The sequence below is a fragment of the Hyla sarda genome, unplaced genomic scaffold (assembly GCF_029499605.1).
Source record: "Hyla sarda isolate aHylSar1 unplaced genomic scaffold, aHylSar1.hap1 scaffold_478, whole genome shotgun sequence".
NCBI classification, from domain to species: Eukaryota; Metazoa; Chordata; class Amphibia; order Anura; family Hylidae; genus Hyla; species Hyla sarda.
This window is the reverse complement of record NW_026610490.1, coordinates 99657-114151: the sequence shown is the minus strand read 5'-3', so window position 1 is coordinate 114151 and position 14495 is coordinate 99657. Positions and strand designations below refer to the sequence as shown.

The 14495-nt window shown below is 45.9% G+C and overlaps 6 non-coding genes across 6 annotated transcripts; all 6 read right to left on the bottom strand.

Annotated features, from left to right (window-relative positions):
• Positions 1-1895: 1895 nt before the first annotated feature.
• On the bottom strand, positions 1896-2086 carry LOC130336382 (U2 spliceosomal RNA). Its single transcript, XR_008877819.1, has one exon. It is a non-coding gene; the product is annotated as a U2 spliceosomal RNA (small nuclear RNA).
• Positions 2087-4130: 2044 nt separating this feature from the next.
• Positions 4131-4321, bottom strand: LOC130336381 (U2 spliceosomal RNA). Its single transcript, XR_008877818.1, has one exon. It is a non-coding gene; the product is annotated as a U2 spliceosomal RNA (small nuclear RNA).
• Positions 4322-6406: 2085 nt separating this feature from the next.
• Positions 6407-6597, bottom strand: LOC130336380 (U2 spliceosomal RNA). The gene has a single exon (XR_008877817.1). It is a non-coding gene; the product is annotated as a U2 spliceosomal RNA (small nuclear RNA).
• Positions 6598-8685: 2088 nt separating this feature from the next.
• LOC130336379 (U2 spliceosomal RNA) lies at positions 8686-8876 on the bottom strand. The gene has a single exon (XR_008877816.1). It is a non-coding gene; the product is annotated as a U2 spliceosomal RNA (small nuclear RNA).
• A 2083-nt stretch (positions 8877-10959) lies between these two features.
• LOC130336378 (U2 spliceosomal RNA) lies at positions 10960-11150 on the bottom strand. Its single transcript, XR_008877815.1, has one exon. It is a non-coding gene; the product is annotated as a U2 spliceosomal RNA (small nuclear RNA).
• A 2086-nt stretch (positions 11151-13236) lies between these two features.
• Positions 13237-13427, bottom strand: LOC130336377 (U2 spliceosomal RNA). The gene has a single exon (XR_008877814.1). It is a non-coding gene; the product is annotated as a U2 spliceosomal RNA (small nuclear RNA).
• Positions 13428-14495: the final 1068 nt, after the last annotated feature.

Sequence of the window (14495 nt, the reverse complement as noted above, 5' to 3'; positions counted from 1 at the left end):
GGCCTTTTTAAATGCAATCCATAACCCGGATTTGCCAGGAACCCTTCTTACTCCTCCTACTTGCATGTGACACTGGGCTTAGGATCTGCATAGGAAACACACACACAAGCACACACCTACCTTTGTTGCCTGCAGATGCCTCCTTGGCTGTCCCCAAACGGTATCAAACCAACACCCACGGGAAGCTGTAAGCATAGAGGACATGCCTGCACCCCATTGGACTTACCTGTGTGGGTTAAATCCGGGTTATTTGACAACCTATGGCGGTGATGGTTCTGCTCAGGCAGAGCAGTGCTGATGCTCCTCATAAAGCTGTCGCTGCTGTGAAGGTTCTAGGTGACATCACAAATCCCTATGGTTACATACACAACAAAGCTGGGTTGTTGTTGTTTACACTCTGCAAGGCCTGTGGAAGTGAGTGACATCATAGCACTGTAGTTCTGAGGGTTCTAGATGGATGCAACAATCTCCTGTTGCTTCTATGAAGGCCATAATAGACGACATCACCAAACAGCTCCATAGTCACATACACAGCAAAGGAGAGATGTTGTTTACACCTAGTGATGTCAGTGGTATTGAGTGACATCACAGCACAGTGCTAAGGCTCCTGGGCCTGGACACAGCAGCGGCTGCAATATCTCAACGGAGAATACGTTTATATATATGTGTGTGTGTGCGCGTATATATATATATATATATATATATATATATATATATATATATATTTCTCCGCCGAAATCACTTTTAAACCCATTTCCACCTTTTTTTCCCTTCTCTTCCTCTTACTTTTTTTTCACGTTTTTTTACGTTTTTCTCCTTTTCGCCTCTTTTCTGGGCGTATTATTCTTCTTTTTCTTCTTTTTTTTCGTCTAATGCATACCCCATCAGTGCAGCAATGCTTATTCAATACCGCCAGCAGATGGAGACACTGGGGGATAATTTTCTAAGGATTTATACTGATTTTTCCTGTCTGAATTTGTCGCACAGAAAGTTGCAGGCCAAATATGTGTGACATTTCTGCGACTTTAGCTTCTAGAGCATTTTTACAACATTATACATAGGTGCTGAATACATAAAAAGCGACTGTTCAGCGACAGACAAGTCGCATCGGCTGAAAGTAGGCCAGAATGTCAGTCCATGTTGGAGCAGGTTTAGATACAGTCTAAAGTATAGATCTCAAAGTCTGTGCACAGAATTTAGCAAGGGCCTCGCACCTTCTGATGCATCAGGTAGGTGCACAATAGCATAGCCTAACCCTCTGTACTTTGGTCTATATTGATGCGGGACATAGACAGCCAGCTGATGACCAATCCATTAGTGCAATGGATGGCTGGAAGCATTTGTCTTTGCCTTTGCAATACCACAGAAGCAATGCATGGTCAATGTACAGCAATGACACACCTGTGTGAACAGCCAGGAGACCCCCCCCATGTTATGTTACATAGTTACATAGTTAGTACGGTCGAAAAAAGACATATGTCCATCAAGTTCAACCAGGGAATTAAGGGGTAGGGGTGTGGCGCGATATTGGGGAAGGGATGAGATTTTATATTTCTTCATAAGCATTAATCTTATTTTGTCAATTAGGAACATTCAGCACCCACCCGCTATCAAGGCAGCTGCCTATCATGTCATGCCCTACCTGCACAGGTGTGCTGGCTACTCAAATGATCCAATTAAGGAGGCCATTTAGTCAGCAGCAGCAGAAGTCCTGTGCCTGGACGCTCCAACAGCGGCCAGACACAAGCAGAAGCAGAAGCAGCAGAAGCAGCAGCAGCACCACCTTTTGTTTTTTGGCTGCAGCAGCAGCAGCAAGGCCCACAGGGCTGGCTAGCTGGCTAGCCAGCAAGCAGGTAGCAATGAAAGTAGGAATCTTTCTTTTTAACCCTGTAAGGGGGTGGTGCACTGTACCCGAAGATACTGCCATATCGGGTCAATGCATAGGGCGACGGAAGCAAGCTTCGAAATCGGCCCCCGTTCTCAAAAATCCATTTAATATATGGTCCCCAGATAGGGGACGTATCAGATATTAAACTGATAAGAACAGATACTACACTTGATCTTAGCCAAAAGGCCGAGAAGCGATAACCGTGAAAGGGGCGGGCCCAACAAGGTCCCCTTCATGGGCACTATCACTGCTTGCTGTCAGGGAGGCTGCCAGACAATTTTCCATGCACACTCTGGGCTGGGGGGCAGTCAACCACCAGTACACACAGCAGAACCTAAACCCATACCATTATTGCTAAGCAGCAAGACAGGGGCCCATTGCACTCCCACGGGGCCTTTTTAAATGCAATCCATAACCCGGATTTGCCAGGAACCCTTCTTACTCCTCCTACTTGCATGTGACACTGGGCTTAGGATCTGCATAGGAAACACACACACAAGCACACACCTACCTTTGTTGCCTGCAGATGCCTCCTTGGCTGTCCCCAAACGGTATCAAACCAACACCCACGGGAAGCTGTAAGCATAGAGGACATGCCTGCACCCCATTGGACTTACCTGTGTGGGTTAAATCCGGGTTATTTGACAACCTATGGCGGTGATGGTTCTGCTCAGGCAGAGCAGTGCTGATGCTCCTCATAAAGCTGTCGCTGCTGTGAAGGTTCTAGGTGACATCACAAATCCCTATGGTTACATACACAACAAAGCTGGGTTGTTGTTGTTTACACTCTGCAAGGCCTGTGGAAGTGAGTGACATCATAGCACTGTAGTTCTGAGGGTTCTAGATGGATGCAACAATCTCCTGTTGCTTCTATGAAGGCCATAATAGACGACATCACCAAACAGCTCCATAGTCACATACACAGCAAAGGAGAGATGTTGTTTACACCTAGTGATGTCAGTGGTATTGAGTGACATCACAGCACAGTGCTAAGGCTCCTGGGCCTGGACACAGCAGCGGCTGCAATATCTCAACGGAGAATACGTTTATATATATGTGTGTGTATATATATTTCTCCGCCGAAATCACTTTTAAACCCATTTCCACCTTTTTTTCCCTTCTCTTCCTCTTACTTTTTTTTCACGTTTTTTTACGTTTTTCTCCTTTTCGCCTCTTTTCTGGGCGTATTATTCTTCTTTTTCTTCTTTTTTTTCGTCTAATGCATACCCCATCAGTGCAGCAATGCTTATTCAATACCGCCAGCAGATGGAGACACTGGGGGATAATTTTCTAAGGATTTATACTGATTTTTCCTGTCTGAATTTGTCGCACAGAAAGTTGCAGGCCAAATATGTGTGACATTTCTGCGACTTTAGCTTCTAGAGCATTTTTACAACATTATACATAGGTGCTGAATACATAAAAAGCGACTGTTCAGCGACAGACAAGTCGCATCGGCTGAAAGTAGGCCAGAATGTCAGTCCATGTTGGAGCAGGTTTAGATACAGTCTAAAGTATAGATCTCAAAGTCTGTGCACAGAATTTAGCAAGGGCCTCGCACCTTCTGATGCATCAGGTAGGTGCACAATAGCATAGCCTAACCCTCTGTACTTTGGTCTATATTGATGCGGGACATAGACAGCCAGCTGATGACCAATCCATTAGTGCAATGGATGGCTGGAAGCATTTGTCTTTGCCTTTGCAATACCACAGAAGCAATGCATGGTCAATGTACAGCAATGACACACCTGTGTGAACAGCCAGGAGACCCCCCCCATGTTATGTTACATAGTTACATAGTTAGTACGGTCGAAAAAAGACATATGTCCATCAAGTTCAACCAGGGAATTAAGGGGTAGGGGTGTGGCGCGATATTGGGGAAGGGATGAGATTTTATATTTCTTCATAAGCATTAATCTTATTTTGTCAATTAGGAACATTCAGCACCCACCCGCTATCAAGGCAGCTGCCTATCATGTCATGCCCTACCTGCACAGGTGTGCTGGCTACTCAAATGATCCAATTAAGGAGGCCATTTAGTCAGCAGCAGCAGAAGTCCTGTGCCTGGACGCTCCAACAGCGGCCAGACATAAGCAGAAGCAGAAGCAGCAGAAGCAGCAGCAGCACCACCTTTTGTTTTTTGGCTGCAGCAGCAGCAGCAAGGCCCACAGGGCTGGCTAGCTGGCTAGCCAGCAAGCAGGTAGCAATGAAAGTAGGAATCTTTCTTTTTAACCCTGTAAGGGGGTGGTGCACTGTACCCGAAGATACTGCCATATCGGGTCAATGCATAGGGCGACGGAAGCAAGCTTCGAAATCGGCCCCCGTTCTCAAAAATCCATTTAATATATGGTCCCCAGATAGGGGACGTATCAGATATTAAACTGATAAGAACAGATACTACACTTGATCTTAGCCAAAAGGCCGAGAAGCGATAACCGTGAAAGGGGCGGGCCCAACAAGGTCCCCTTCATGGGCACTATCACTGCTTGCTGTCAGGGAGGCTGCCAGACAATTTTCCATGCACACTCTGGGCTGGGGGGCAGTCAACCACCAGTACACACAGCAGAACCTAAACCCATACCATTATTGCTAAGCAGCAAGACAGGGGCCCATTGCACTCCCACGGGGCCTCCTTTTTAAATGCAATCCATAACCCGGATTTGCCAGGAACCCTTCTTACTCCTCCTACTTGCATGTGACACTGGGCTTAGGATCTGCATAGGAAACACACACACAAGCACACACCTACCTTTGTTGCCTGCAGATGCCTCCTTGGCTGTCCCCAAACGGTATCAAACCAACACCCACGGGAAGCTGTAAGCATAGAGGACATGCCTGCACCCCATTGGACTTACCTGTGTGGGTTAAATCCGGGTTATTTGACAACCTATGGCGGTGATGGTTCTGCTCAGGCAGAGCAGTGCTGATGCTCCTCATAAAGCTGTCGCTGCTGTGAAGGTTCTAGGTGACATCACAAATCCCTATGGTTACATACACAACAAAGCTGGGTTGTTGTTGTTTACACTCTGCAAGGCCTGTGGAAGTGAGTGACATCATAGCACTGTAGTTCTGAGGGTTCTAGATGGATGCAACAATCTCCTGTTGCTTCTATGAAGGCCATAATAGACGACATCACCAAACAGCTCCATAGTCACATACACAGCAAAGGAGAGATGTTGTTTACACCTAGTGATGTCAGTGGTATTGAGTGACATCACAGCACAGTGCTAAGGCTCCTGGGCCTGGACACAGCAGCGGCTGCAATATCTCAACGGAGAATACGTTTATATATATGTGTGTGTGTGCGCGTATATATATATATATATATATATATATATATATATATATTTCTCCGCCGAAATCACTTTTAAACCCATTTCCACCTTTTTTTCCCTTCTCTTCCTCTTACTTTTTTTTCACGTTTTTTTACGTTTTTCTCCTTTTCGCCTCTTTTCTGGGCGTATTATTCTTCTTTTTCTTCTTTTTTTTCGTCTAATGCATACCCCATCAGTGCAGCAATGCTTATTCAATACCGCCAGCAGATGGAGACACTGGGGGATAATTTTCTAAGGATTTATACTGATTTTTCCTGTCTGAATTTGTCGCACAGAAAGTTGCAGGCCAAATATGTGTGACATTTCTGCGACTTTAGCTTCTAGAGCATTTTTACAACATTATACATAGGTGCTGAATACATAAAAAGCGACTGTTCAGCGACAGACAAGTCGCATCGGCTGAAAGTAGGCCAGAATGTCAGTCCATGTTGGAGCAGGTTTAGATACAGTCTAAAGTATAGATCTCAAAGTCTGTGCACAGAATTTAGCAAGGGCCTCGCACCTTCTGATGCATCAGGTAGGTGCACAATAGCATAGCCTAACCCTCTGTACTTTGGTCTATATTGATGCGGGACATAGACAGCCAGCTGATGACCAATCCATTAGTGCAATGGATGGCTGGAAGCATTTGTCTTTGCCTTTGCAATACCACAGAAGCAATGCATGGTCAATGTACAGCAATGACACACCTGTGTGAACAGCCAGGAGACCCCCCCCATGTTATGTTACATAGTTACATAGTTAGTACGGTCGAAAAAAGACATATGTCCATCAAGTTCAACCAGGGAATTAAGGGGTAGGGGTGTGGCGCGATATTGGGGAAGGGATGAGATTTTATATTTCTTCATAAGCATTAATCTTATTTTGTCAATTAGGAACATTCAGCACCCACCCGCTATCAAGGCAGCTGCCTATCATGTCATGCCCTACCTGCACAGGTGTGCTGGCTACTCAAATGATCCAATTAAGGAGGCCATTTAGTCAGCAGCAGCAGAAGTCCTGTGCCTGGACGCTCCAACAGCGGCCAGACACAAGCAGAAGCAGAAGCAGCAGAAGCAGCAGCAGCACCACCTTTTGTTTTTTGGCTGCAGCAGCAGCAGCAAGGCCCACAGGGCTGGCTAGCTGGCTAGCCAGCAAGCAGGTAGCAATGAAAGTAGGAATCTTTCTTTTTAACCCTGTAAGGGGGTGGTGCACTGTACCCGAAGATACTGCCATATCGGGTCAATGCATAGGGCGACGGAAGCAAGCTTCGAAATCGGCCCCCGTTCTCAAAAATCCATTTAATATATGGTCCCCAGATAGGGGACGTATCAGATATTAAACTGATAAGAACAGATACTACACTTGATCTTAGCCAAAAGGCCGAGAAGCGATAACCGTGAAAGGGGCGGGCCCAACAAGGTCCCCTTCATGGGCACTATCACTGCTTGCTGTCAGGGAGGCTGCCAGACAATTTTCCATGCACACTCTGGGCTGGGGGGCAGTCAACCACCAGTACACACAGCAGAACCTAAACCCATACCATTATTGCTAAGCAGCAAGACAGGGGCCCATTGCACTCCCACGGGGCCTTTTTAAATGCAATCCATAACCCGGATTTGCCAGGAACCCTTCTTACTCCTCCTACTTGCATGTGACACTGGGCTTAGGATCTGCATAGGAAACACACACACAAGCACACACCTACCTTTGTTGCCTGCAGATGCCTCCTTGGCTGTCCCCAAACGGTATCAAACCAACACCCACGGGAAGCTGTAAGCATAGAGGACATGCCTGCACCCCATTGGACTTACCTGTGTGGGTTAAATCCGGGTTATTTGACAACCTATGGCGGTGATGGTTCTGCTCAGGCAGAGCAGTGCTGATGCTCCTCATAAAGCTGTCGCTGCTGTGAAGGTTCTAGGTGACATCACAAATCCCTATGGTTACATACACAACAAAGCTGGGTTGTTGTTGTTTACACTCTGCAAGGCCTGTGGAAGTGAGTGACATCATAGCACTGTAGTTCTGAGGGTTCTAGATGGATGCAACAATCTCCTGTTGCTTCTATGAAGGCCATAATAGACGACATCACCAAACAGCTCCATAGTCACATACACAGCAAAGGAGAGATGTTGTTTACACCTAGTGATGTCAGTGGTATTGAGTGACATCACAGCACAGTGCTAAGGCTCCTGGGCCTGGACACAGCAGCGGCTGCAATATCTCAACGGAGAATACGTTTATATATATGTGTGTGTGTGCGCGTATATATATATATATATATATATATATATATATATATATATATATTTCTCCGCCGAAATCACTTTTAAACCCATTTCCACCTTTTTTTCCCTTCTCTTCCTCTTACTTTTTTTTCACGTTTTTTTACGTTTTTCTCCTTTTCGCCTCTTTTCTGGGCGTATTATTCTTCTTTTTCTTCTTTTTTTTCGTCTAATGCATACCCCATCAGTGCAGCAATGCTTATTCAATACCGCCAGCAGATGGAGACACTGGGGGATAATTTTCTAAGGATTTATACTGATTTTTCCTGTCTGAATTTGTCGCACAGAAAGTTGCAGGCCAAATATGTGTGACATTTCTGCGACTTTAGCTTCTAGAGCATTTTTACAACATTATACATAGGTGCTGAATACATAAAAAGCGACTGTTCAGCGACAGACAAGTCGCATCGGCTGAAAGTAGGCCAGAATGTCAGTCCATGTTGGAGCAGGTTTAGATACAGTCTAAAGTATAGATCTCAAAGTCTGTGCACAGAATTTAGCAAGGGCCTCGCACCTTCTGATGCATCAGGTAGGTGCACAATAGCATAGCCTAACCCTCTGTACTTTGGTCTATATTGATGCGGGACATAGACAGCCAGCTGATGACCAATCCATTAGTGCAATGGATGGCTGGAAGCATTTGTCTTTGCCTTTGCAATACCACAGAAGCAATGCATGGTCAATGTACAGCAATGACACACCTGTGTGAACAGCCAGGAGACCCCCCCCATGTTATGTTACATAGTTACATAGTTAGTACGGTCGAAAAAAGACATATGTCCATCAAGTTCAACCAGGGAATTAAGGGGTAGGGGTGTGGCGCGATATTGGGGAAGGGATGAGATTTTATATTTCTTCATAAGCATTAATCTTATTTTGTCAATTAGGAACATTCAGCACCCACCCGCTATCAAGGCAGCTGCCTATCATGTCATGCCCTACCTGCACAGGTGTGCTGGCTACTCAAATGATCCAATTAAGGAGGCCATTTAGTCAGCAGCAGCAGAAGTCCTGTGCCTGGACGCTCCAACAGCGGCCAGACACAAGCAGAAGCAGAAGCAGCAGAAGCAGCAGCAGCACCACCTTTTGTTTTTTGGCTGCAGCAGCAGCAGCAAGGCCCACAGGGCTGGCTAGCTGGCTAGCCAGCAAGCAGGTAGCAATGAAAGTAGGAATCTTTCTTTTTAACCCTGTAAGGGGGTGGTGCACTGTACCCGAAGATACTGCCATATCGGGTCAATGCATAGGGCGACGGAAGCAAGCTTCGAAATCGGCCCCCGTTCTCAAAAATCCATTTAATATATGGTCCCCAGATAGGGGACGTATCAGATATTAAACTGATAAGAACAGATACTACACTTGATCTTAGCCAAAAGGCCGAGAAGCGATAACCGTGAAAGGGGCGGGCCCAACAAGGTCCCCTTCATGGGCACTATCACTGCTTGCTGTCAGGGAGGCTGCCAGACAATTTTCCATGCACACTCTGGGCTGGGGGGCAGTCAACCACCAGTACACACAGCAGAACCTAAACCCATACCATTATTGCTAAGCAGCAAGACAGGGGCCCATTGCACTCCCACGGGGCCTTTTTAAATGCAATCCATAACCCGGATTTGCCAGGAACCCTTCTTACTCCTCCTACTTGCATGTGACACTGGGCTTAGGATCTGCATAGGAAACACACACACAAGCACACACCTACCTTTGTTGCCTGCAGATGCCTCCTTGGCTGTCCCCAAACGGTATCAAACCAACACCCACGGGAAGCTGTAAGCATAGAGGACATGCCTGCACCCCATTGGACTTACCTGTGTGGGTTAAATCCGGGTTATTTGACAACCTATGGCGGTGATGGTTCTGCTCAGGCAGAGCAGTGCTGATGCTCCTCATAAAGCTGTCGCTGCTGTGAAGGTTCTAGGTGACATCACAAATCCCTATGGTTACATACACAACAAAGCTGGGTTGTTGTTGTTTACACTCTGCAAGGCCTGTGGAAGTGAGTGACATCATAGCACTGTAGTTCTGAGGGTTCAAGATGGATGCAACAATCTCCTGTTGCTTCTATGAAGGCCATAATAGACGACATCACCAAACAGCTCCATAGTCACATACACAGCAAAGGAGAGATGTTGTTTACACCTAGTGATGTCAGTGGTATTGAGTGACATCACAGCACAGTGCTAAGGCTCCTGGGCCTGGACACAGCAGCGGCTGCAATATCTCAACGGAGAATACGTTTATATATATGTGTGTGTGTGCGCGTATATATATATATATATATATATATATATATATATATATTTCTCCGCCGAAATCACTTTTAAACCCATTTCCACCTTTTTTTCCCTTCTCTTCCTCTTACTTTTTTTTCACGTTTTTTTACGTTTTTCTCCTTTTCGCCTCTTTTCTGGGCGTATTATTCTTCTTTTTCTTCTTTTTTTTTCGTCTAATGCATACCCCATCAGTGCAGCAATGCTTATTCAATACCGCCAGCAGATGGAGACACTGGGGGATAATTTTCTAAGGATTTATACTGATTTTTCCTGTCTGAATTTGTCGCACAGAAAGTTGCAGGCCAAATATGTGTGACATTTCTGCGACTTTAGCTTCTAGAGCATTTTTACAACATTATACATAGGTGCTGAATACATAAAAAGCGACTGTTCAGCGACAGACAAGTCGCATCGGCTGAAAGTAGGCCAGAATGTCAGTCCATGTTGGAGCAGGTTTAGATACAGTCTAAAGTATAGATCTCAAAGTCTGTGCACAGAATTTAGCAAGGGCCTCGCACCTTCTGATGCATCAGGTAGGTGCACAATAGCATAGCCTAACCCTCTGTACTTTGGTCTATATTGATGCGGGACATAGACAGCCAGCTGATGACCAATCCATTAGTGCAATGGATGGCTGGAAGCATTTGTCTTTGCCTTTGCAATACCACAGAAGCAATGCATGGTCAATGTACAGCAATGACACACCTGTGTGAACAGCCAGGAGACCCCCCCCATGTTATGTTACATAGTTACATAGTTAGTACGGTCGAAAAAAGACATATGTCCATCAAGTTCAACCAGGGAATTAAGGGGTAGGGGTGTGGCGCGATATTGGGGAAGGGATGAGATTTTATATTTCTTCATAAGCATTAATCTTATTTTGTCAATTAGGAACATTCAGCACCCACCCGCTATCAAGGCAGCTGCCTATCATGTCATGCCCTACCTGCACAGGTGTGCTGGCTACTCAAATGATCCAATTAAGGAGGCCATTTAGTCAGCAGCAGCAGAAGTCCTGTGCCTGGACGCTCCAACAGCGGCCAGACACAAGCAGAAGCAGAAGCAGCAGAAGCAGCAGCAGCACCACCTTTTGTTTTTTGGCTGCAGCAGCAGCAGCAAGGCCCACAGGGCTGGCTAGCTGGCTAGCCAGCAAGCAGGTAGCAATGAAAGTAGGAATCTTTCTTTTTAACCCTGTAAGGGGGTGGTGCACTGTACCCGAAGATACTGCCATATCGGGTCAATGCATAGGGCGACGGAAGCAAGCTTCGAAATCGGCCCCCGTTCTCAAAAATCCATTTAATATATGGTCCCCAGATAGGGGACGTATCAGATATTAAACTGATAAGAACAGATACTACACTTGATCTTAGCCAAAAGGCCGAGAAGCGATAACCGTGAAAGGGGCGGGCCCAACAAGGTCCCCTTCATGGGCACTATCACTGCTTGCTGTCAGGGAGGCTGCCAGACAATTTTCCATGCACACTCTGGGCTGGGGGGCAGTCAACCACCAGTACACACAGCAGAACCTAAACCCATACCATTATTGCTAAGCAGCAAGACAGGGGCCCATTGCACTCCCACGGGGCCTTTTTAAATGCAATCCATAACCCGGATTTGCCAGGAACCCTTCTTACTCCTCCTACTTGCATGTGACACTGGGCTTAGGATCTGCATAGGAAACACACACACAAGCACACACCTACCTTTGTTGCCTGCAGATGCCTCCTTGGCTGTCCCCAAACGGTATCAAACCAACACCCACGGGAAGCTGTAAGCATAGAGGACATGCCTGCACCCCATTGGACTTACCTGTGTGGGTTAAATCCGGGTTATTTGACAACCTATGGCGGTGATGGTTCTGCTCAGGCAGAGCAGTGCTGATGCTCCTCATAAAGCTGTCGCTGCTGTGAAGGTTCTAGGTGACATCACAAATCCCTATGGTTACATACACAACAAAGCTGGGTTGTTGTTGTTTACACTCTGCAAGGCCTGTGGAAGTGAGTGACATCATAGCACTGTAGTTCTGAGGGTTCTAGATGGATGCAACAATCTCCTGTTGCTTCTATGAAGGCCATAATAGACGACATCACCAAACAGCTCCATAGTCACATACACAGCAAAGGAGAGATGTTGTTTACACCTAGTGATGTCAGTGGTATTGAGTGACATCACAGCACAGTGCTAAGGCTCCTGGGCCTGGACACAGCAGCGGCTGCAATATCTCAACGGAGAATACGTTTATATATATGTGTGTGTGTGCGCGTATATATATATATATATATATATATATATATATATATATATATTTCTCCGCCGAAATCACTTTTAAACCCATTTCCACCTTTTTTTCCCTTCTCTTCCTCTTACTTTTTTTTCACGTTTTTTTACGTTTTTCTCCTTTTCGCCTCTTTTCTGGGCGTATTATTCTTCTTTTTCTTCTTTTTTTTCGTCTAATGCATACCCCATCAGTGCAGCAATGCTTATTCAATACCGCCAGCAGATGGAGACACTGGGGGATAATTTTCTAAGGATTTATACTGATTTTTCCTGTCTGAATTTGTCGCACAGAAAGTTGCAGGCCAAATATGTGTGACATTTCTGCGACTTTAGCTTCTAGAGCATTTTTACAACATTATACATAGGTGCTGAATACATAAAAAGCGACTGTTCAGCGACAGACAAGTCGCATCGGCTGAAAGTAGGCCAGAATGTCAGTCCATGTTGGAGCAGGTTTAGATACAGTCTAAAGTATAGATCTCAAAGTCTGTGCACAGAATTTAGCAAGGGCCTCGCACCTTCTGATGCATCAGGTAGGTGCACAATAGCATAGCCTAACCCTCTGTACTTTGGTCTATATTGATGCGGGACATAGACAGCCAGCTGATGACCAATCCATTAGTGCAATGGATGGCTGGAAGCATTTGTCTTTGCCTTTGCAATACCACAGAAGCAATGCATGGTCAATGTACAGCAATGACACACCTGTGTGAACAGCCAGGAGACCCCCCCCATGTTATGTTACATAGTTACATAGTTAGTACGGTCGAAAAAAGACATATGTCCATCAAGTTCAACCAGGGAATTAAGGGGTAGGGGTGTGGCGCGATATTGGGGAAGGGATGAGATTTTATATTTCTTCATAAGCATTAATCTTATTTTGTCAATTAGGAACATTCAGCACCCACCCGCTATCAAGGCAGCTGCCTATCATGTCATGCCCTACCTGCACAGGTGTGCTGGCTACTCAAATGATCCAATTAAGGAGGCCATTTAGTCAGCAGCAGCAGAAGTCCTGTGCCTGGACGCTCCAACAGCGGCCAGACACAAGCAGAAGCAGAAGCAGCAGAAGCAGCAGCAGCACCACCTTTTGTTTTTTGGCTGCAGCAGCAGCAGCAAGGCCCACAGGGCTGGCTAGCTGGCTAGCCAGCAAGCAGGTAGCAATGAAAGTAGGAATCTTTCTTTTTAACCCTGTAAGGGGGTGGTGCACTGTACCCGAAGATACTGCCATATCGGGTCAATGCATAGGGCGACGGAAGCAAGCTTCGAAATCGGCCCCCGTTCTCAAAAATCCATTTAATATATGGTCCCCAGATAGGGGACGTATCAGATATTAAACTGATAAGAACAGATACTACACTTGATCTTAGCCAAAAGGCCGAGAAGCGATAACCGTGAAAGGGGCGGGCCCAACAAGGTCCCCTTCATGGGCACTATCACTGCTTGCTGTCAGGGAGGCTGCCAGACAATTTTCCATGCACACTCTGGGCTGGGGGGCAGTCAACCACCAGTACACACAGCAGAACCTAAACCCATACCATTATTGCTAAGCAGCAAGACAGGGGCCCATTGCACTCCCTCGGGGCCTTTTTAAATGCAATCCATAACCCGGATTTGCCAGGAACCCTTCTTACTCCTCCTACTTGCATGTGACACTGGGCTTAGGATCTGCATAGGAAACACACACACAAGCACACACCTACCTTTGTTGCCTGCAGATGCCTCCTTGGCTGTCCCCAAACGGTATCAAACCAACACCCACGGGAAGCTGTAAGCATAGAGGACATGCCTGCACCCCATTGGACTTACCTGTGTGGGTTAAATCCGGGTTATTTGACAACCTATGGCGGTGATGGTTCTGCTCAGGCAGAGCAGTGCTGATGCTCCTCATAAAGCTGTCGCTGCTGTGAAGGTTCTAGGTGACATCACAAATCCCTATGGTTACATACACAACAAAGCTGGGTTGTTGTTGTTTACACTCTGCAAGGCCTGTGGAAGTGAGTGACATCATAGCACTGTAGTTCTGAGGGTTCTAGATGGATGCAACAATCTCCTGTTGCTTCTATGAAGGCCATAATAGACGACATCACCAAACAGCTCCATAGTCACATACACAGCAAAGGAGAGATGTTGTTTACACCTAGTGATGTCAGTGGTATTGAGTGACATCACAGCACAGTGCTAAGGCTCCTGGGCCTGGACACAGCAGCGGCTGCAATATCTCAACGGAGAATACGTTTATATATATGTGTGTGTGTGCGCGTATATATATATATATATATATATATATATATATATATATATATTTCTCCGCCGAAATCACTTTTAAACCCATTTCCACCTTTTTTTCCCTTCTCTTCCTCTTACTTTTTTTTCACGTTTTTTTACGTTTTTCTCCTTTTCGCCTCTTTTCTGGGCGTATTATTCTTCTTTTTCTTCTTTTTTTTCGTCTAATGCA